The following is a 22,478-nucleotide window of genomic DNA, read 5'->3' as shown; positions in this document are numbered from 1 at the left end:
TTTGTGACACAGAAACAGATATTTTATGCAGGCCCACAGTTCCCTGAATCTTTTTTATGTTTTTATTATTTTGCTTATTGTTCAGATTGAATACTTACTATTCAAGTATTGAAGAGAGATTCTTCTTTTTAATCTCCATTGTCAGGTGGGCCATAAACGTGGAGTATTACCTCTTGCTTCACTGGGTTTTGCATTTTCTACTTCTCATTCTTCTTTTCTAGTTCCTTGTTGAGATTTTCTTTCTTTTTTGCTTATTCTTCCCATATTTTACTTTGTTCCATGCACATTCATCATTGAATCAATTTTGACAATGGCAGCTTTAAAATCTTTATTTATAGTTGCAGTAATTCTGGCATCTCAGTGTTGGCATTGTATTGATGTCTTTCTTCATTTAAGCTACATGAGAAAAACCAGTTTGAATGCAATCTGGATATACTGGGTATGGTGGTATGAACCTCTGGACGTTGCTTAAGCTCTATATTCACCCATTCACTGCCATCAAATAGAGCAAGAAAAAGATTGCACCACATCTTGTTCACAAATGATGGAGACAATTCCTTGTTTCTGGTGACTATTTATTTAGGGGTTGTCTCCTCATATACCCTCTACCAGTATTGAAGGGGTAGCCTGTCACTCTGGATGGTGAGTCCCCACTAATCTCCTCCAGTGTTCCCAGCCATCAGAGGAAGAGCTTATTTACTGCTGAGAAGTGGAAAGACTGATCTTCCAAATGTTCTCTGTCAACACTGTGACCAAACTGGACAAAGGTCTCAGTTTCTCACTTGAGGCCACTGGCACACACTCTGGTGTATGTGGCTAGTGCTGCTCTTCTTATTATTGGGTATGGTGGAAATCAGTGTTCTGCTCAATCTTTGGTGGTATTTGTGAGATGTGAGTACTGTCTTCTCTATGGATTTGCCTAGAGTAGGCTAACTACTATCAAATCTCTCCTATCTACCTATGCTACTTTTGTGCTAGTCATAAGGCTTCTGTACAGTCCTGCACACACCTTGGCGTCTCCAAATCTCGGACAGTAAAAATGGGTGAAAATAAACCCGGAGCACTGGCATTGCTCCTCAGGTCCCAGCCCCTCTAATTGGTCTGCCCTCTTCCCTCTGTATTCCAGGGTTTTTCATGGTTTAAAAATATAATATATAGGGGTTTTAGTTGCATTTAACAGCAATAAAAGTGGAAAGTAGTTCTTCAGTTTCACAGAAGTCAAAGTCTTCTTATGTCCCACAAAGTAGGACATAATTTACTGCCATGTATGTAAAGTTCTCCAATTTCACTGGTTCCCAGAGTGCCCCTAAAATCAAGTTATCAGAATGAGATGTTCTAGTTTGGTAGCCATTGATCTAAAGACACTAAAACCACACACTGATAGTGATGGGGTTGTGATAATCCCTGGCAGATATTGGCATAGAAGTGAGCTGGTAATAATTCACAGAGGCATAAAAAATCAGTCTGATACACAGTGCCATAAAACAATACAACTTTTGTACTGGGATGAAATAAAGTTAGAAGTGCATGCTTTGAGATGAGAGTAGCATGCTGCTTGATTTATAAGGATACAATGATACATTTTAAAAAATATGGTATTGGCTGACATTTATTATGATACTGGAAGCCTTGATAAAAAAAATAGGCACATAGAATCTAAGTGCTTGTCAAAATGCAAGTATATCTTTTCCATATTTATCTCCTAAGTGGGGAAGCATAGTTTGCCAAATGAGTTGTAGGATCTGGCTGCTGTGCAGCAAGAGAAGTTGTGAATACTCATAGTGTTCCAGAAGATGGTCAGATCCTTGAAAGCTGGATGCTTCGGTGGGTGCAGATTGCATGCTACAGTGGCATATGTGCTTAGTGGTGGAATGTGTCTCTGGATATGAGTAAAATCTTACTTCCCTAACACAAGGGAACTTCTGAAAATTTTGTGGAGACCTGAGTATATCAGAATAACCCAGATCTCATGCAGAAAATGAGAAGGGATGATGTGGTTTTTATGATTTATATGATTTCACAAATGTCCTAGTATCACATTCTCTACACATTACCTTCCCACAGAATGTGCTGTAGCTTGGTCTTTGGAAGCTGTGTGTTCAACCTTACACTGGGTTGGGTATGGTCTATTGATACTCTGGATCAAATCCCTCAATTCAGGCTATATAAGCTCCCAGCAGTCCTAGCTCTGTAGGGAGTCAGAGGACGTGGCAGTTGCCCAGGGTTTCTCCCACATGGCTGTTAGTATGAGGGCTCCTTTCTCAACCAAGGAGGTGAGCCCTTCTTCATGGGCCTCTGCCAAACCAAGGTGTTTCCTAGTCTAAGAGAGCAGCCACCAGCCTTCGCTTTGTGCAAGAGCCAGACTGTGCAGTACAGACTGGGTAGTTCATTCTCATGAAGAGCTTTCTGCTTCTCTGCAAAAACAGATAAGGGAAGAAGATTGGGGAAAGTTAGGGGAGAGAGAAAAGCAGATAAAAATTCAGAGGAGGGAATGTGGATCAAGACAAGAAGGAGGGGGTCAGAGTAGGAAGAGGAGGAGAAAGAAAAGAGGTAGTGTGCATGGTGTGTCTCCTGTTTCTCTTCACACCCCATTGTAGGAGTTTGGAAAGCTTCTCTGGGCTTTGCTGTGAGGTGATTAGCTTTTCATGCAAGGAAAGAGGAGAGCGAGACATGTGTGGCTTAATGCCCTAGCCACCTGAACAGGGGTCTATGTTTACCTTGAAGTCCCAGTACTATTAGAGAACTCTGGGTCTGCAATATCCCCACATCTTATGAATTGCCACTAGCACTGGCTGAATAGGCCAGAGATCATTCAGGTTAGTTCAGTTGACTTCCCATATCTGCCTTGCAACCTTGCAGAAATGTCAGTTTGACAGAGTGCACATGCTCACTGGCTGATTTTCACCATGCAGAAGTTCCTATGTAGGAATCACAGTCTTGATATTCTTCATGGTGCAGGATGCAGGGTACGAAGCAGGTTGCAGGTGGCCCCCAGCTGAGTATTGTCACAGAAGGTGGGCACAGCTCTGGATGTGGAGGGACACAGGACCCCTTTGGGAGGAGGTGAGCTTTATGTTGAGCCTTCCAGCAAGGCAGCACTGAAAACAATGAGGAAGGTTGTGGTGGAGGCCAGGAGGCATGAGACTGAACGCTGAAACAGAAACAAAGGCCTAGGCTTGCTCACGGGACAGTATTCTGTCCACACTGATGAAATAGCGTGGGTCAGGGTAGGGCCCTGTTCCTGTTGAAATGACCTGCTTAAGTGTCACAGCTATGTTTCAGGTACTAGTGTGAACCAATGGCAGCTGAGAGAAATGGGGCAGCAGAATTCAGGAACCATGGCCTTTCCCCCCTAAAGACACACCTGGTTTTAGTTCACTGACTTCTCCTTGTGTTCTTTTATCTTATCGAGTTAACCAGGGCTTAGGGAAGTTTGAATCTTCTTAGTCGGTAAAAGGAGGCGGACCTACCCGTCTTTGTAAGGGTCATCTATTGCTGCAACACCACGACCAAAAGCAAGTTGGGAAGGAAAGGATTTACTCAGCTTACACTTCCACAGCACTACTCATCATCAAAGGAAGTTGGGACAGGAACTCAGGCAGAGTAGGATCCTAGAGACAGGTGTTGATGCAAAGGCCATGGAAAGGTGCTGTTTCCTGGCTTGCTTCCCCTGGCTTGCTCAGTCTACTTTCTTATAGAACTCACGATCTCCATCCAGGGTTGGCACCACCCACAATGGGCTGGGTCCTCCCCATTAATCACTAATTGAGAAAATGTCTTACAGTTGGAGCTCACTAAAGTATTTTCTTAACTGAGGCTCCTTCCTTTCTGAGTACTCTAGTTTGTGTTAAGTTGAACCAAAAACATCCAGTATTTCAAACCATGGAGAGCAGTAGTCCCAGGCTAGGACAGAAAGGCCTGACAGTAAGAAGTATGAACTGTAATATTGCAGCCTAGGGGCTTGTACACCTCAGGACCTGCAAGATGCCCCAGGGCAAGGCATGGTGACCATATGCAGGAGCATACTCGTATCTGTGTGTATGAATCCAGTCTTCATCTCTTCTTTCAGAACTCCCCACCATTCCCAGACTGTGTATCAAGGAAGTACCCACAGCACAGGGAGACCTGTACATGGTCATCAGTGAGAGACCACATCACTCTTCTGATTTAAGAGCATTCCGGAATTGATCCTGACTCTCTGATGCCAGGGAAGTCAGAATCAGAGAGGAATTGGGCAAGTTCTTGGTCTACATGTCAGCTGGGAATCCATTTCTGGAAACAACTGCATTTGTAAATCTCAAACGAGTCATGTGAGGCCACAGAACAGATACAGAGCAACTCTGGGTCAGTCTGTGAGTCTGGGCCAGCATTGAAGACCTTGCTCATGTAGCCTCAACTAGCTCTCCACTAGGGCAAGAATAGGTTATCCCACCTGCTCCTCTCCTGTGCTAGCTCACATCCATAAATTGAATACTGACAACTTATGGCCCTCACTCTATAGATAATCAAAGTTGGGATGTGTGAGTGTACACACATGTGAGCCCACATCTATGCACTTATCACAGCCAAAGCTAATTTCCCAGAAAAGCAGATTTTTTTTAACTGGAAGGTTTTTATGTAAAATTAACATGTTTTGTTTTGAACTTGTCACTTTTTTCTTCTTTCTCATACATTACATCTTGACCATAGCTTCTCCTCTCTCCACTTCTCCCAGTGCCTCGTCCTGCCTCCCCTCCGCCCACTCCTCCTCCATTTCGCTAAAATAAAAGGAGCAGTACTCAACTTGAAAATACATTTTTTTTGTCATTCTTTACCATGGATTAACCTGTCAAAGGTGCCACACCAGTATTAATGACACTCCTAACCTGCTCAACATTCTGCTTGGTCTTCAGGGTAATATGTACTGTTGCTCACTCACATGAAGGGCAGCGGGAGAACAAACATGATTGAAAATGGTGGCACCAGTCTTAAGGGGAAAGTAATTGGATTGCCATGGAGTGCTGTGGTAAGGGTGAGCTCTGAGATAATGGGCTTTTTGAGGGTGACTTTTGATCACTTCTACAGCCCTTATTAAGTAAACATTGCTGAACACTTACTGCTTGGGGTCCAAACAGCAAGAGAAGCTAAACGGTCTGAAGTCTTGGGATACTGTACATTTCTGTGAGCATGGCTAACATTGGGGGCACTACACAGATAGGTGTTAGGTGTCGACAGGGAGGGTATTCTAGAGGAAAGGGAGGAGCAGGCCAGAGCTGCAAAGTCACTAAGGGTCACACAGGGAGCTGTCACTGCATGAGCCAAAAGAGTCAAGCCTGGATGAGATGTTGGATATCGGGGAAATGGGCTACTGGGAAATGCAAAGGCTCTGTATAGAACACGTCCAATTGTTTCCAGGTTCCTAGAGGCCCGTGGCATTTGGGAAGAGAAGAGATATTTAGAAGGTGCTTTGCCAAGAAGCACAGCCTGCTTATTTGTGCCTGCTGGGTAGTGAAAGCAGAGAGGGGCCTGGTCTCTCTGCCTCCGGTTTGTCTTGGTCTCCTTTACACTGGGTCAGACTACTGTTTGCTCTGCAATTAAACATGCTACTCACCCTGTGAGTCTGTATGAGAAGCAGTAATACTGAACAAAATGTGTGACTTCTCATCTCTCACCAAGGATGAAGGCATAAAGAAAAACTGAGGCATTCGTTCGCTCTTTGAACATCCTCTCTCCATACTCCAAAGGTTCCTGAAGGTCTCCGCTCCTTGCCTAAACTTATGTTGCTAACATTCCTTCCCAGGAGGGATGTAAGCAACATCTCCCCATTGTCTAAAGGGGAAGATACTCAGGGGAGAATCTTACTTGGATGACCTTTTGCCATGAAGTCACAGCAGACTTTCGCAAGATGGTGGTTGCTTGGCTCAGAGAATAGTTACTCATAACACCTTGCATTTTAAGACCAGCAGACTGATGGGATGCTCACATCATAATGCTTTCAACTCAAGCAGCAACAATTGTCTCATGGAAACCAGATTGTCTCTTTAAGTAGTGAGGACTTCTTCAGGCTACTTTATAGAGCCAGAATTGAGATAATTGCTTAACTATCTATACCTCTTGGCCCCTGGTCTAATTGTTTTGCTTACTTTAACATTATGTTGATATCTTGATGATCTGCTTGGGATCACTCAACATACAGCCACATTTGCTTTAATTTCCTTTCTCTGTTCCATCCTACTACTTTTATGCTTAATTTGTGTGTTGGGCTGGGCTCAAACCTAAATATCCAGCATTATGCTATAAGCTAGTGGTTCTCAACCTTCTTACTACTGTGACACTTTAATTCAGTTCCTCATATTATAGTGACCTAAACCATAAAATTATTTTTGTTGCCACCTCATAACTGTAATTTTGCTACTGTTATGAATGATAATGTAAATACTTGTGGTTATTGATGGTCTTAGGCAACCCTTGTGGGAGGGCCTCCCAAAAGTACATAATCCACAGGTTGAGAACCATTGTTTTATGGGAGTCCTCCCTGCTGACCCCAGTCTGAGATCCAAAGAGGCTGCCTAGTTTTATGAGAGTAAGGACACAGAGGACATGTTTCTTTTCCTTTGTCCTCTCCAAGTCACCAGTTGTAACTATAGGTTAAGTTAGGAGGATTGAATCTTACCTTGGTGTTCTATAGGCACACCAGAGGGGTGGGGTCAAAGGATTTTGACAATGGTGGCATATGGGCCAGGTTTGTAGTTTGTTCCAGATTTGAAGATGTATAGTTGGCCAAGCTATTAAAAAGCAAGACAGAAACTAGTAGAAGAAAATAGACTGGTTCAGGACAAGGAAGACAATGAAACTCTTCTCGGTGATATATGGAATTTTGAATCTCTCATGGGTCTCTTAGATTTCCTGGTAAGACATTGGGCAAGGAGTTCCTTGAGGGTCAGACTTTTCTCTCCAGAGCCCTGTGGTTCCTTCTCTTCTGGAAGATCTGAAGCAGACCCAATACTTTAATTTCCAACAAGTCATGTCATGGGACAGACCCCAGTGCAGGATTTCTGAGGCCTGTCTTTAAAAGTCAGGGCATCATGTGAAAGAGAAGTGACCTTAATAATTTTAGAAAGTGTGCTGACAAGATGGATGGGGGGTGGCGCAGAGCAAAGGTGCTTGGTATATAAGACAGCTAACCTAAGTTTGATCCCTGGGACCTGTGTGAAAATAGAAGGTAGAACTGACTCTTCATAGATGTTTTCTGAGCCCTAACATGGACTGTGGCACACACACACACACACACACACACACACACACACACACACACACACACTTACACACTCCTAATAAATATTTTTTAAAAGATTTAAGAACACCAGGGACAAAGGTAATCTTCTCTTTTACACAGCAACAGACTCAGGGATTTGACTGAATGGATGGGGATGGCAGTGGGGAGGCAGCCAGTTCACAGCTAGAACTTGGCCTGGTGCCTAGGCTCCATTACTCACCAGCTATACAATCCTGATGAAGTGGCTTAGTCTCTCTAAGCACCAGATTCCTCCAAGATAAAATGTGAATCCTACCAAGGTATACCAGCTTATGTTTGTAAGTCCAGATTTGGGAAGCTGAGGCGGGAGAATTACTCTTATTTTGATCCCAGCCTGGGCTGGACTACAAAATGAATTCATGGGTAGCCTAGACTGCAGTGACATACTGGCGTAAAAAATTAGATTATAAAACCCTCCTCCCTGACTTCTTGTAAAGATTGTCTGGTGCTCATGGAGCTGGAGAGATGGCTTCACAGTTAAAAGCACTTGCTGCTTTTATGGAGAACAGAAATTTGGTTCCTGGCACTCATATCTGTCTACTTGCAACTGTCTGTAATTCCTGTACCAAAGGATCTGACGCCATCTTCTGGCCTCAATGGACACTGGCATACATAAGTGCAAATGTTCATTTGCATACTTACACATACACATACACTTACACATAACCAAAGGCATAATAGAGACATAAATTGTTCTAAAAATAGTTCTTAGTGATCAAATTGGGAATTAGAAAATTGCCTCAGACATTCTGAGAGAAGGCTGCTTTAACTGCTAATGTTAATCTAAATTCTCCTTATTTTAGCTACAGCTCTTTTAAATTTCCAGATTGGATAAGACTAGAAATTTCTTCTTAGCTATTCCAGTAAGAGAGAAATGTGTCTCCCTGCTTAATGTGACTTTACAGGATTTGGAGGAATATGAGAAATTACTGTGATAGTATGAAGTGTCTTCAATATGTTAGCCTGACTTCCTCTCATGTTACTCTTCTGCAACAGCATGTTACAGAAAGTATTGTTTGGTTCAGATCTTCCAGTGCACTATGTTTGTCAAAGCCAACAGTCACTACACTGCATTACAAGGAACTATGTCCTAGACTATATTTAAATTTTATCAGTTTTCATGTATATCGGTTTTTTTTTGTTTTTTTTTTTTGTTTTTTTTTAATTTAAGAAGCTAAACCAGGGTTATACAAGTATTTAGGATGAACTGAAATTTAAGGGCAAAAGTCTTGCTAAAGCCCATAGGCTAGGCTCAGTTCCCTGTCCCACCATGCTAAGAAAAACAATGAGAAACAATAAAAAAAAATCAAGAGAGGAAATTGGATCAATGCATTGGGACAGATAAGGGTCACAGTCGCATTAAGTTCATCTTTGGAGTTCTGCCACAAGCTCTGAGATTATGTAGAGGAAGCAAATGACACAAGGTCTGCATCATGAAGCAGTGACACTCAGTGTGGTTAGGATGAACATCGTCTCAGTTCTGACTCAGCTTGTTCTCAAGAAGGTCTCCATGCTTGAAGAACAAGCTCATTTTCAGGAGACAGCTATGTCTACTTTGGGGTGCAGCCTGGACACTGTGCATAACTACTCATCTACAGGATCAGCCTGTGCTTGAGAGTCTGTTGTTCCTGCTGTCCACAGTGATTCTAGGTTTACAACAGTGGCAAGAGAACTTCAGGCATCTTGTAGGGGCCAGGACCGCACAGTGTAAAGAGCTGACCGATGGTTCAGTTACAGTTATCTCTCCACTTAGCCAGAAAGGGGAATGTGATAAGCTAGCTATCTACCATTGCTAGACAGGCATTCCTTAAGTAATTAATGTGATTCTGAGGTAAGCAGGTGAGCATTCTCAGAATACAGAATGAAGGCAGAGATGCCAGGCTTTCACTCTACCTTTAGTGACCAAGTGAGGAATTGATGCTCTTAGCCAAGGACTGAGGGTAGACATGTTGAAGATAAGCACAAGGGATCAAAGTGGAAACAGATGTTTGTCCCTTGCTTTCAGGTCTCAGTAGAGATGAAACTTACGAGAAGGACATTTTTATTTGTTTAGGTTGGTTAGTAAAAGATACATCTTTTAAAAGAGCAGTCAAGGACCTTTAGAAGATGGAAGATTAGAAATAGCTGGCAAAGCTTCTTCCTTTGGAGAACATCTGCATGAGGCAGAGAGTAATGTTCCCAGAGTCAGGACACAGAGAAACCCACTGCCTAAAGTGTATCTGGGCTCTAGACCCACAATCTATCCAAGCAAGCAAACAGATATGCAGAAAGATTTGCAACAGGGTGGAGACAGGGGCTCACTGTGTAGCCCAGGCTGGTCTTGAACTTTTCATCTTTCATCCTCCTAGTTCCCTCTCTAAGCACTGGAATTACAGGGAAATACCATCATGCCTTCTTTATAAACCACTTAATGTATAGACAACGAGAACTATTCAAAAGTCAGCTTTCTCAAAAAGAGAACTTGAGGCTCAACTTGCAGTGAAAAATATGCAGGTTGAAACTGTATGTCTTAAAAATAGATCTTTGACCTGTGGTTCTTCATGAGGTGGAGAAGTGGGGCTGTGGTCGGGAACCTTGTCTTAACATGCTTGCTCAGCCCTACAGAGGCCGAGGCTCTGACTGGTGCCAGTCTGCTCTCCTTGCTATCTCAACGGTCCTTAGCAGCTAGGTTGTAGGGAGCTTAGCTAGCTCTCAGGGTCAACTTCTCCAAATGATATTTTAAGGAAACCACAAGCTCCTAGATGATTCTCTGATGGCTTGGGGATCAGATACCCTTGGGGATCAGATTAGGCTTGCATGTGTCCATCTCAGAGCCCTGGCTCAAGCTGATTTGAGGTAACTCCCTGGCTGCCAGCTGGGGCCAGTTTCTCTCACCTTTCTGTGGCTATATATCGGGAAAGAACTGAAGGTGACACCCCTTAAACAAAGCAGGAACATCAAGGTTTAGTTTGTCCCAACAAACACTGTACTAGCAGTAACTCAACTGGTGACATCATGGAGGCAGAAGGTAGAAGACCCAGTTGTGGCAGACTCCTCTGTGTGGCAAGGGCAGAGCCTAGAGTCTCTGCTGTGGAGTCTGCTTTCATTCTTTCTTTTTTTCTTTCTTTCCTTTAAAAAAAAAACAGGCAAGGTACAATTTCAGATGATCAAATAGTTCATTTTAGTGATTCCAGCAAAGAGTGGAAGATGAATTGAAGGAAATATTGGAGATGACATTCATGAATTGAATGGAGAAAAGTTCCCATTCTCTGAGATTCTATAACTGCATGATTTTTGCTCAAATGACAGGAGCTGAAGTAGGTAATTCATACTCGGGGTGTGTCAGGTTCAACCTTGTTTTGTATAACTCTGTATAGGAACTAAGAAAAATCTGTACTATTGAACAGCTCCAGGTGCACACAGTCCATGCCTCTGCCCCCAAGAAGTAGCAGAAACAAAACTCATTGACTCTCATTGTTAGAGACACTTAACTCTTCCCACAATCTTATCTGCTGTGCAAAATCATCGACAAATTTTTGATTGAATATGGACACTATTACGCACCCCTAGAGGTACAGACGAATAGGTTGAGGGTCAATAATACAACTACATAAATCTCTGTAAACCATCCTAAGCTTGAAGCTTGGGGGCTATTTTGTTATCTAAATTCCTCCTGTTGCAATGCAGTGCCATCTGATCTACCAAAGCTGCAGCCAGACTTTCTGAGGATGGTCCTAAGTCTCTGTCACCTCTAGTCTTCTCACCCTCTACAACTCTGTAGCTGTCCAGTGGCAGAGGCCTGATCCTAAGGGAACTTATGGAATAAGAGGTTACTGTCAGCCTCTGTGTGTCATAGACAGGAAGCCACTGGGGCTGCAGTACTGAGACAACACCAGAGCAGTAAGGGGCTTGGTTGTGCTCTATTCTTGAAATTGCTTAACGCAGATCTGGGAAAATTCACTGAGTTAAAGTCGGTCTGAATATTCCTCAAGGTAAAGCCAGTATGGTTTGTCTAATGCATGTTGGCTTTTTAAGATGAAAGCCAAGGGTGGACTATATGTTATTTCTCTGACTTAAATAAGTCTTCCAATGGACCCAATCATTCTGCCTGTGTAATCTGGGCAGGACTAGCTGTAGATGTTTCAATTTTTATTTAAGAAAGCCTCTTTTCAGTCATGTAAATTAAAGTGTAGAGAGCTACATGCATTAATTTGAGAGACTGGAGGAAAAACAGCCTGATACATCAATTCTGGCAAGTTGTAAGCCCAGAGTTAAAGATCTTGTTGGATAAAGCAGAAAACCCATTTAAGAAAGTTCTTTAGGTGTCAAGTTATTCAAATACATGTTCCTGATATGTTTCCAGGAGATTCACTTCAAAAAGGGATGTGTGCAGACTTAATACTTAGCTCTAATAATTTGAGGAAGTACTTTTTTTTTTGGTTTTAACAGTTCATAAGATTAGCAATCACCTTGCCAAAACTAAGATTATGCATTTCTTTTATGTGCTTGTCTTTTCAGATGTTATTCCATATTTTATTAATATTCACTATCGCAAAGGTATGCACTGTCATCCATGGCTCTGTGAATTGCCATCACAGAGCAGTTCTATGACTACTCTGGTCCCTATGACCTCCTGTCACCTATGAGGACACCCACAGCTGACAATGGCACTTCCTGCAGCTCCAGCTCTGTATACTCAGTCATCCTGAATAGGTGTAGAGGTTCAGGGTTTCTAAGGTAATCCCAGGGGACTTTTTTCCCACCACCCTGAGAATACAGGTCACAGTGCTGTGTAACATGGTGTCTAGAAAGCTCAGTATTTGTTACTGTTAATTACCTGCCTTGAAATCCAGGCTCTGCACCGAGCTCACAATTCCATCTGCCACATCAGGGTCTTCTTATGGGCCATTGCTAGATGGGCTCACTTGATTATTCTTCTGAGCCTAGGAAGAACTAAGTATTTCAGGTGAAGAGTCTAGAGGCCTAACATCCTGAATTTCCTCATGTTCCTTCCTGACCTGTGGGTCTATCCCAACAACTGCTCACTCTGGGACAGGAGCCAAAAAAGGCTTCCAGGTATCAGAAGGTAGGGTCTGGTGCCTTCTGCAGATTATCAACACATGCCATTTGCCTGTGTTGATGGTAGAGACATAATATTGCCTGTGAATTGGAGGCATTGAGTGCTAGCTCTGCTTATGCCAGTTTGGTAGGCATCATCAGTAAAATGGTTGTGCCAACAACAGCCATTCAGTCAAAAAAACACATTATTGAGTCTATGTCCCAGATATGGAAAGACCACTGTAAAAGGTGATATTTTCAGATCATACTTTCCTCACCCACATTACATTGTACTCCTTGGTCCAGTCACTCACCAATACACACTTATCTAATGATTAACACACACACACACACACACACACACACACACAGACATTCAGACAGACAGACAAATAGAGAGAGAGTGCTACACATGTTTACATCCACCTATTGACTCTTTATATGTTTTATACACATCCTCATAAATACACTTATCATAAAGTCACACTCAAACAGCTGCACACTCATTTGTGCATATTTAGTAACACTCCTATTCACGCATACACATCTCTTATGAATATGCTGACACCCTTACCCACATCTCATCCATATCTTTAATAAAACACCCATGACCGTGCTCCTGCTTACTCTTTCCTTTTCCCTGTTCCCAGAGTCTCTGGGGAAGCTTTGGTAAAATCAACAGATAAGCTCACATGTTTCATGACCTCAGGTGAATCAGGGTTCACTCCTAGAGGTGGTACACCATCTACAAGGATGCTGAGGTTGTAGTAGAGTTTGGGTGTAAAGATAGACTCTTGGGTTTTACTTTGGGGTGTGCTTTCCAGTTGCATCCTCGTTTAGAGATGGGCATACTTTTCCAGATTGTGATGGTATCTTTGGAAGGAAGAAAGGCCTTTTCCCCCTCATTCCTGTTGGAAAGAAGAGGAACTTTTGAAAGAGGCTGGGAGAGCTGCAGAAAACCGGGGCAGCCAAGGTGTTTTACTAGAACTGAGGGTTTTGTTTGAGTCTTTGGGTCTCTGAGCATGTGGAGTCCAGCTGTTGTTTCCATCCAGGGAATGAGTGAGCAGAGGGAGGGCTTACTTAGCTGGTCAGCACTATGATGGCCAAGAGAGCTCTGGGTCTATTTTCTTTTCTGTGGGGCCATGGAAGAAGATATCAGAAGCATAGGAAGGGGAGGGTTTTTTGTTCAGAACTGATTTGGACAAGGCTGAGGATGTGGAGATTTTTTGGTATCTTGGACTTTTGGGTAGGAGGTAAATGACCTCTTCCTTTACTGTAGGGGAGGTGGGGATGGGGCAGGGCACTGCATGTTGCTGGCTAGAAAACACTTTATTTGAAAGATGGGATGGGGTTGTGGCATCAGGGTGATGGTGAACAAGACATCTGTCTCTTGAATGTCACCTGGTCTCTGAAAGGGAACCAGGGAACCAGACTGTAAGGTGGCTATTGTCTTGTGGATAGGTGAATCACTGCAGGATTTCAAGGCCAGAGACTTGGAAGCTTAACGCTGTCTTGAATCTCTGTTATATGCCACAGAATCACTGAGGTGGTCTGAGGAGATCATCTTATTTTGGCACCCCAGAGATTCTTTGGTTTCAGAAAGCTGAGGTTTGCTGACCTTGGGCAATTTGTTCTGGATCAAGCATTGGTAAGGAAGACAGAGGCTCCTTTAGGAGCCTCTTTCCACAAGGCTCATGTTTCTGCTGTGACTCTATCCCTGACCTCTCTTGCCAGGGAGCAGCAACTTTCTCCTTGGGTCCCTGAAGCTTCTTCATATACTCTTGAGGCTTTGGGGTTTCTGCCACAGGATTTAGGGACTGCCATGATGGAGTCTGACCAGGGAGGCTAGGCTGTGTTTAGCAAAACCAATTTAGCAGTTCTAAGCCCTGTGACCTTTGTCTGGATACACTTAGATGGGTGTCTGTAGAGCAGATGAGAGTCTGTCCCTAGGCAGTAGGCTCAAGCTTCATGTCCTTATCTTTGTCAGCTGCCCAGCTGTTAGTGGCAAGCCAAGAGAGGAGCCATCAGCTCTGAGCATCCCAAGCTAGACATTTAGCTGCTTGGGGACCTCATTAGCTAGTGTTTTCAGAACATGTTGGATTCTGTGTGCTGCAGGTACTCCCAGCAAGCCATGGCTTGGGGAGAAGACAGGGCCTTCTGTATGAAGCACTGGTCTTTTATCTCTTGTGCAAGGCTGTTTGGCTCCTATAAATGCTAAAGGAGAAGCAAGGATTAATCATCCACATACTCATTGGATATCAGAAGGTATCCAGTGATCCTAGGTCAGATTTTACAGGGCATCCAAGGGCTTGTAGCCTGCATTTGGGATTGCATTCTTAAGGGATTGGAGCAAGGTCCAAGCAGAGATCCCAAAGCCCACTGGACTGGTGTCCTGATAGCAACAGCACAGGACACTTGAGCAGGAAACATGAGAGGGCTGTGAAGCCTTTATTTAACATGTGAATGTCAAGCAGTAGGGACATAGTTGGGCCTCAAGAACCAAGACTATGTCTAAAGCTCTCATCCTAACAATATGAAGCACCATCTTGGTTTTATGAGTGCAAAGGACCAAGTGTAATCTCATATGCTAAGACACTAGCCTGCATTGTGCTAGCAGGAGGCCTTATCAGGTGTCTAAGGTTTAGAAAAGCTCTTTTACCCCCTCAAGATGGGACGAGCACCTTCAAAACAACAACAAAGGGAGAACAGGGCTCCCTCACCATGCTGAGAAGGGGAAAATGAGAGCAGCCACCTTGATCCTGGACTTTCTGGCTCCCTGAAATGTGAGAAATGTTCGTTGTGTGAGTCAACCAATAGATGGCAGTTTGTTAGAACCCTCAGAACAGATTAAGCCCATGTATATGGATACTGAACCCAGAGAACACAAGGTCACAAAACAGGCTGCTAATGAGTTCTTGGAATCTGAGTGCTGTGGCTTGGAAGCCCTGGCTCAGCACTGGCCTGACATTTGTTTTTGTTTGTTCATTCTCCTTATTTTAGTAATAATTTTCAGTGTACAATGCATGGTGGCTCTCAGCAGCTCTTCAGGAAGAATCCTTAAGTGACTGAGAGACAGGGAGTTAGGATTTGATGGTGGTGAATGGGGGAGCGGAGCTGCTCCTGGGAAAAGATTAGATTAACTTGTTTTGGTGATAATTTTTCAATAGAGCTAAGGTGCCTGGTCAGGAGTCCAGGCTCTCCATTGGTGCAGTGGACCAGCCTTCTTGTGCCACTGACCTTTTGCAGTTATGTGTGTGCCCACTTGGGGATCTGTTCTCTCCCAGTATGTCTTCTTTTTTGTGATAGCAATCTTTTAATTAATTAATTAATAAATATATCAATTTTATATAAATATATTTATTTTCATTCCTTTCTCTTTTCTTTCTTTTTCTTTCTTTCTCTCTTTCTTTCTTTCTTTCTCTCTCTCTTTCTCTCTCTTTCTCTCTCTTTCTTTCTTTCTTTCTTTCTTTCTTTCTTTCTTTCTTTCTTTCTTTCTCTCTTATTTCTTATATTCTGACTATTGGATTCCCCTTCCTCCTCTCCTCCTAGTCCCTCTCTCACAATGTTCCTCTTCCTCCACCCCACCCGTTCCTGCTCAGTTTCTCTTCAGTAAAGGGCAAGCCTCCCATGGATAGCAACCAATCATGGCATATCCGGTTACAGTAAGACTAGGCACCTCCCCTTGTATTGGAAGCTGCACAAGACAACCCACTATGAGCAAAGGATCCCTAAAGCAAGCCAAAGAGTCAGAGATAGCAACTGCTCCCACTGTTAGGAGTCCTACAAGCAGACCAAGCTACACAAAGACCTAGAGGCTGGATATCCCAGAGATCTAGAATAGAAAATAATTTATAATGATATTCTGCTATATTCATAGATTGCTGTCTAGCCCAGTTGTTATCAGAAAGGCTTCTGATGAAACCTAGCAACTGATAGAAACAGATGTAGAGACCCACAGTCAAATGTTAGGAAGAGTTTGGGGGGAATCCTGCAGAAAAGGAGGACTGTAGGTGTCAGAAGGTTCAAGAGGAAGGATTATGGAGCCAGAGGGGTCAGGACATTACATGAAAACCCAAAGAATCAACCAACCCTGGTTCATATGGGCTCACAGAGACTGAACTGACAACCAGGGACAAGTGTACTTTTTTACTTTCCACTTTTCCCAGGTATTAGTTCTAGTTTGGGAACAATCTTTGTATATAACCAACATAGGCTCCCTCATTTTTTAATCAGAGACTAGATGACATAGGATGCCTACCACAAAGGAAGTACTATGCAGTTGAGGCTGTACTGTATTTTTTAGAGCAGTGATTCTCAACTTTCCTAATGTTGTTGTGCCTTTTTTGTGAACCCCAAAAGACCACCCAGGAGCTGATTACCATGCAATCACACTAGAGTCTCTTCATTTCAAGTTCCAGTTTGGGCTTACTCAACACTGGCCCAGATGTAGCAGGATGGATTGGTGAAGCAGTTCTGAGCCCTCAATGCAACAAAGTTTTATAGGAAGTGGCAAGCAAGTAAAGGAGTTCCTAGCCTGCCAAGCATCTAATTGTATAACAATTAGAACAGGTGGGTGTTCTGAAGCAAAACTATGGAAAGTACAGTCTGAAAGTACATCGTAAACAATCAGATTAATCTTTGATTAATTGTTGTTAGGAGGTAGCTAGTGAGTATCTCTAGGGTATGGGCCAAAGATAAGCCATGGGGTCCTTCCTGGCACTTGGGTGTTTCATGGGTTTAGCTATAAGTAAAGTTCTTTCTCCCCCCACCCCCCATCTCTGTCTCTGTCTCTGTCTCTGTCTTTGTCTCTCTCTCTCTCTCTCTCTCTCTCTCTCTCTCTCTCTCTTGCTGTCTCTCTTTCTCTTTCTCTCTCTTATAAGATGGAGGCTGGTCGTAAGATGGAGTAGGTTTGGTCTCTCACAGTGACCCTTTAATACAGTCCCCCTACCAGAGAAGTATTTCATTGCTACTTCATAACTGTAGTTTCTCTATTGTTATAAATCATAATGTAAGTATGTGGTATTCAGGCTATCTGATATTTGACCCATAAAAGGGCTCATGACCCACAGGTTGTGAACTGCTGGTTTAAAGAATCATTACTACAAGACACCTGCACATGTTCAGTGAGAAAATTTTTTCTTTAAAATACTTTATTTTAATTTATTTTTAGACATTTTCTCTATGTAATCCAGGCTACCTTCAAACTCTGGGTTCTCCTGCTTTATCTTTCTGAGTACTAAGATTGCAAATGTTTAACATCTCCTGACTTGTTAGATGATTTCTAACTAGAGACTGTTTGAATCCATGCAAGTGGAACCTGAAGGAATCCATGCAAGAGGGACCACACGCACTTTCCTACATTAATTATAGAAGTGCCGAGGCATCCGAGGCCACAGAGAAGTTGTTCTTGTCTTCAAGCTGAGGGAGCTGGAGTATATAAGGCTGTCTGCCATGCCAGGGTGAGTAGCTGAGGAAGGAAGGATGGCCACAGGTAAGGTAAGGAATTAGCAAGAGACAAAGACGGTTGACAGACCACCTTCTGAAGACACCTGTGAGCCCTCTAATGCCTATCCTTACAATAGCCTTTGCCTTCAGTGAATTTGTGGAGGCTGTCCTGCTGCTGTGGTGGGGAGATCTGTCCTCAGGGAGTCATAGAATCACACAGGGATCAAGCTGAACCTGAGGCCAGCCACATCCTCCCCTCTGTTGCTTTCTCTTTGGTAGAATAAACATCATAATTTCCACATTTCTTCAAGTGCCCAGAGCATGATAAACGTTATAGTCTACAGTAACACCATGGCACCACTGTCTATGCTCCTCCCAAGGACAGAGAACAGGGTGGGCAGCCATGGGCTTGCTTGTGAGGATCTGGCACATGCTTTGTTGTTATTTCTCTGAGTTTTGTTCTATGAAGCCGGCAAAAGAAAGATCTGTTGTGTTTGGTGGAATTTTACAAATAGGACTTAGGGCAGATATAGGGATCCAGGTCTGTGCTTGCTTGCAAAGACAACCACACACTAGATTTCTTCATGATGTGTTAGGATGAATACATCATTCTCTTTGTGCGAACAAGAAGAAATGCTTCAGGCAGCAGATTAAGCCATTCAGACTGTGGGATCTGAAGGAGGCATAGGCCAGGCCAGCAGGGAATGGCTTTTCTTTGAATCCTGAGAACAGAGGCTGCTACCCTGGCTTCTCAGGCAAAGAACAACACACCCAGCTTGCTACTGCTTAGCCCATTTTCTTCTTGTCTTTACCCAAGGCTGTCCAAGTACAGAATCCAGTGTGATGAGGGGCAAGAGAGCAGCCATGAGGACCCGTGAGACCAACACAGCAGTGCGGACTGGAGCCTTCAACTTCATGCTTGTATGGCATGCTAATGATATGCGTTAATGCTTATACAGCTCACCATGAAGGACCTTCACATCTTCAAGTGAAGTACTGAAGCACCATTCCACTGAACCACTTGCTTTCAGCATCTAGTCCTTTTTCCTCTCTCCCCACATGTCATACTTGTTTAAGGGAAAGGAAGGCTGAATGTGAGGTCAGGCAGGGTGAACTGTGCTTAGTGAAGTGTGTCAGATCCCATACAATTTGGACCCTGATCCACCTAGCTTTGGTTCAACTCCCATAATGGCATTACTGCCAGTGACAGTGTCCTAAATGACAGTCTGAGCTCAGCTCTGGGCTAAGAAGGATGGCTGGCAGACAGATAAAAGCTTACACTCAGAATTCCTCCAGAAGTGTCTCTTACCTAATCTCCCCCTACCTCTGGCAAATGGGGCATTCAGCTCCCTATTATGACATAAGTGTAGCACACATCAAAGCTTGCACACCATACCACCCACCTTGCAGCTACTCGCTCTCTTAAAATGAGCAAGGCTTTCTCCACTCTTTTGCTATCCTCTCTGTCCCTAAAAAGGTAGCTAGGGCAGCTTTGGACTCCCTGAAATGCCTCTGGCTATTCTCTATCTACTACCCAAGAGGAAGCCATGTGGCAGTTTTAGATTCTCAATAAACCTTCTTTCCATCTGTTGAGTGGTCTAGTTTGGTGATTTCCCTGTGCCTTCACTTACAATCTGCTTTACTCTGGATTCAGATCATGTGACTCACAGAAGTTCAATGTGCTACCCATTGTACAGCAAGGCCTCATATAAATAACCCATACATCTATTTTTGAAAAAGAGGCCCTATTCCCTGTAAAGAGGATCACACAAAACAATGATAGACATTGTCAGATTGGTAACCATTCGCTCGGTGGGGATGTGGTAGCTCTTATGAAAATGACCACATCTGACACAAGCACCTACAGGTTGGAAGCTGCTCCAGGTAACTGCAACTCCCTTCCTCCCATCTGGTATGGTCAGCCAATTCAGCATTGTCCTGACTTGAAGGACAGGCTCCCTCCCTAAGCACCCTTCTCCTGACCTTCACACTCACCCCACCATACCCACACCAGCAGTTGAGTGTAGCAGTTAGCAAATGTCTAAAAATGGTGACTTCAGATGCTTCAGAGCAGTGCTAAGACAGAGAGCCACTGGCTCCACAGATGTTTCCATACATGTGGAATAAGAATAAAATATCACTGAGAGTCTCCAGGCCTGAGAAGAGTGGATTGGGCATTCAGGAGGACCTCAGGGCCACAGTTCTCAGGAATAGCCTTATGCCTCTCGATTGGAGAGAGCCAATGTGGCTCAGAGAACCATGGGTTCAGGGACTCATGGGCTCATGGTCTAATATATAAAACAACCTAATACCTTCCCATATCTTGATGGCTTCATAAGGAGTAAAAAAGAGAAGCTGCAGAGTGAGAACTGGTTGGTCTCCAACCTAGGGACTCTCCTCAATGCACCCTCCTAGGGCTGAGAGTAAAGAGGTGACTACTCAAATCTGATGTCCCAGAGGGTGATTACACATTACATGCCATCACAGCTCTGTGCCCTCCTGGTTTCTCTCCTCCAAAAGTTCATAGTTTTCTTGATATCCTGAACTGAGGTGTGCTATGGGCATCTGTACCTTTCTTACCCATCAGAAAACCTTCTGGCTCTACTAGGTCAGGAAGCATTGCCTGAAATGCAAGGACAGAATCAGGGGACCCTCTGCTTGCCTGCAGCTTCCTGTGAATCAGCACTATGGAGAATCTATGCCATTCAGGTCTCTCTCTCTTGAGTAGATCTACCTTCCCCACTGCCCCCACAGGGATGTTGATTTTGAAGAGTGCTGGATATGTCATCCTCACTCAAGGTGAGAAGAGGCAGAACCAAGAGTTAGAAAATGCCATTTACTCTCAGCCTCAGGCACCAGGGTAGAGTCTTTCAAAGACAGCAAAAATCTCTTGGCTCAGAAATAGTGAGTGGCCTTCACAGTGACAGATATGGGAACAGACCCAGGAGAGAAATGGGGCACAGGGGAGTAGCAGAGAACCAGCTAACCTGTGACTCACCCCCCACCCCAATAAAGTAGAAAGCTAGGTAAGATGCTGAGGATAAGGGCTGGTGCCTCCTCCCTCAGTCTCATTCTTCTCATTGGTCCTAGACAAGTGCAGTCCATTAACGCTTTCTGTGAGGATGGACATAGCCTATGTGTCAGATGCCTGGTGCACCATCATGTAGACATGGGACACTGGAAACATGGCTCAGTGAACTGAGAGGCTGTGTTCTTAAGTTTAACTAATTGTAATACATTTAAATACCACCATGGGTAGTGCCGACCACATTGGGCAGTACAGATCTAGTCTCTTTCTTTAGAGTAGAATATGGAGGAAATAGGCAGAATAGTTGGCTGTGTGGCCTTTTACCCAGTGAGATGATTTAAATACAAATGTCCCCCCACAGGCTCATATATTTGGTCCTTGGTCCCCATTGTTGGTGCTATTTAGGTTAGTTTAGGAGGTGCATCCTTTTAGGAGAAGCAAACTAGTGGGGTTAGGTCTGAGAGTGCATAGCCTGGCTCTGTGTCTAGCATCATTTCTCTGCTTTGCATTTGCTACTGGAATATGATCTCTCAGTTCCTTCCTCTTGCCTCCCAACCACAGTGGACTCCTATTCCTCTGGAACTGTAAGCCCAAATAAATTCTTCCTTCTCTCTGCATTCATACATTCCTCACTATAACAGACAAGTAACTACTATACTCTATTTGGGCCAGCCAGGCCTACCTCAGGCACCATGGACACTCTCTAGCTTTCAGAAATTGGTTTAACCCCATACTGCCTCAGTTTTTCTCTGTGCACATGAAGAGATGCTGAATGCTGACAGACAGAGGAGTGTAAACTCCTGAATAAACATCACTTAGACCAAAACCCAGACACGACTGGAATCTCATCAGCTCATCCTCTTCATCACAGCCTCTACCTAGAGGGAACTCCTACTTTCACTTTTCTAAGGAATAATAATACATTTGGGGCTGGGTTTAGCCTCAGATTTAGGGTACTTTCCTACAATGTATGAGGCCCTGGGTTGTTCTATATATCCCTACAATCCCAAAATAACCCCAAATACACAAACAAGCAAACAACAATAACAACTCATCAGTTTGGCTCCTACTTTGGACTTAATATAAATAAATCATGTATTTGGGGCAATATTCCACCTTGGTTATTCTATTCAGCATTCTGCTTGTTAGTTTTATCTACACTGTTATGAGTAATTGCAGTTTGTTTATTCCTGTTTCCGTTCCTGTTCTTGTTTGTGAATAGATTATACTTTATTTTCTAGCTTTTCTGTTGATGTGTTTCTGGGAAGTTTTGGGTCAGATGTGTATGGATGACGTTTCTATAAGCCTTCGCTTACCTCTCTCTGGAGAGGAGCCATGCCGGCTGCAGACACAGCAGAGATGTTACTCCAAGGGCAAAGAGATGCTCTTGAGAAGGGAGGGCTAGGAGGAGCAAGATGACAGCAAGGAATCTGTCCTTGTGCTGTGGAACTCTCTTCAGGTCTATGAATATGCATGCAGAAGGTATGCAAATGTGTGCTTTCATAAATGCTGCCAAATAATTTTGCAAAATGGCTTTGCTAATTTACACATTCATCAGTAGCATGTGAACGATCTGGCTGTTCCATTAAGCAGCACTGTGTATTTTTGATAATTTTAATTTTAGCATTTCTGAAGCATATATAGATTTAACATATTTTGGGTATAATTATATAT

General features: G+C 43.5%; 1 long non-coding RNA gene across 3 annotated transcripts in view; it reads right to left on the bottom strand.

Annotated features, from left to right (window-relative positions):
• Positions 1-5,906, bottom strand: part of LOC116072889 — a 19,642-nt gene extending 13,736 nt beyond the window's left edge. For 2 of the 3 annotated variants that reach the window (XR_004111580.1, XR_004111581.1), the window contains exon 1: positions 5,591-5,891. This is a non-coding gene — a long non-coding RNA (uncharacterized LOC116072889). Of the gene's footprint in view, positions 1-5,590 lie in introns of all 3 variants that reach the window. The other variant, XR_004111582.1, reaches the window with a different exon arrangement.
• Between the last annotated feature and the right edge of the window lie 16,572 nt (positions 5,907-22,478).

Source organism: Mastomys coucha, unplaced genomic scaffold (genome assembly GCF_008632895.1).
Source record: "Mastomys coucha isolate ucsf_1 unplaced genomic scaffold, UCSF_Mcou_1 pScaffold23, whole genome shotgun sequence".
NCBI classification, from domain to species: Eukaryota; Metazoa; Chordata; class Mammalia; order Rodentia; family Muridae; genus Mastomys; species Mastomys coucha.
This window is presented reverse-complemented; position numbering and strand designations above follow the sequence as displayed.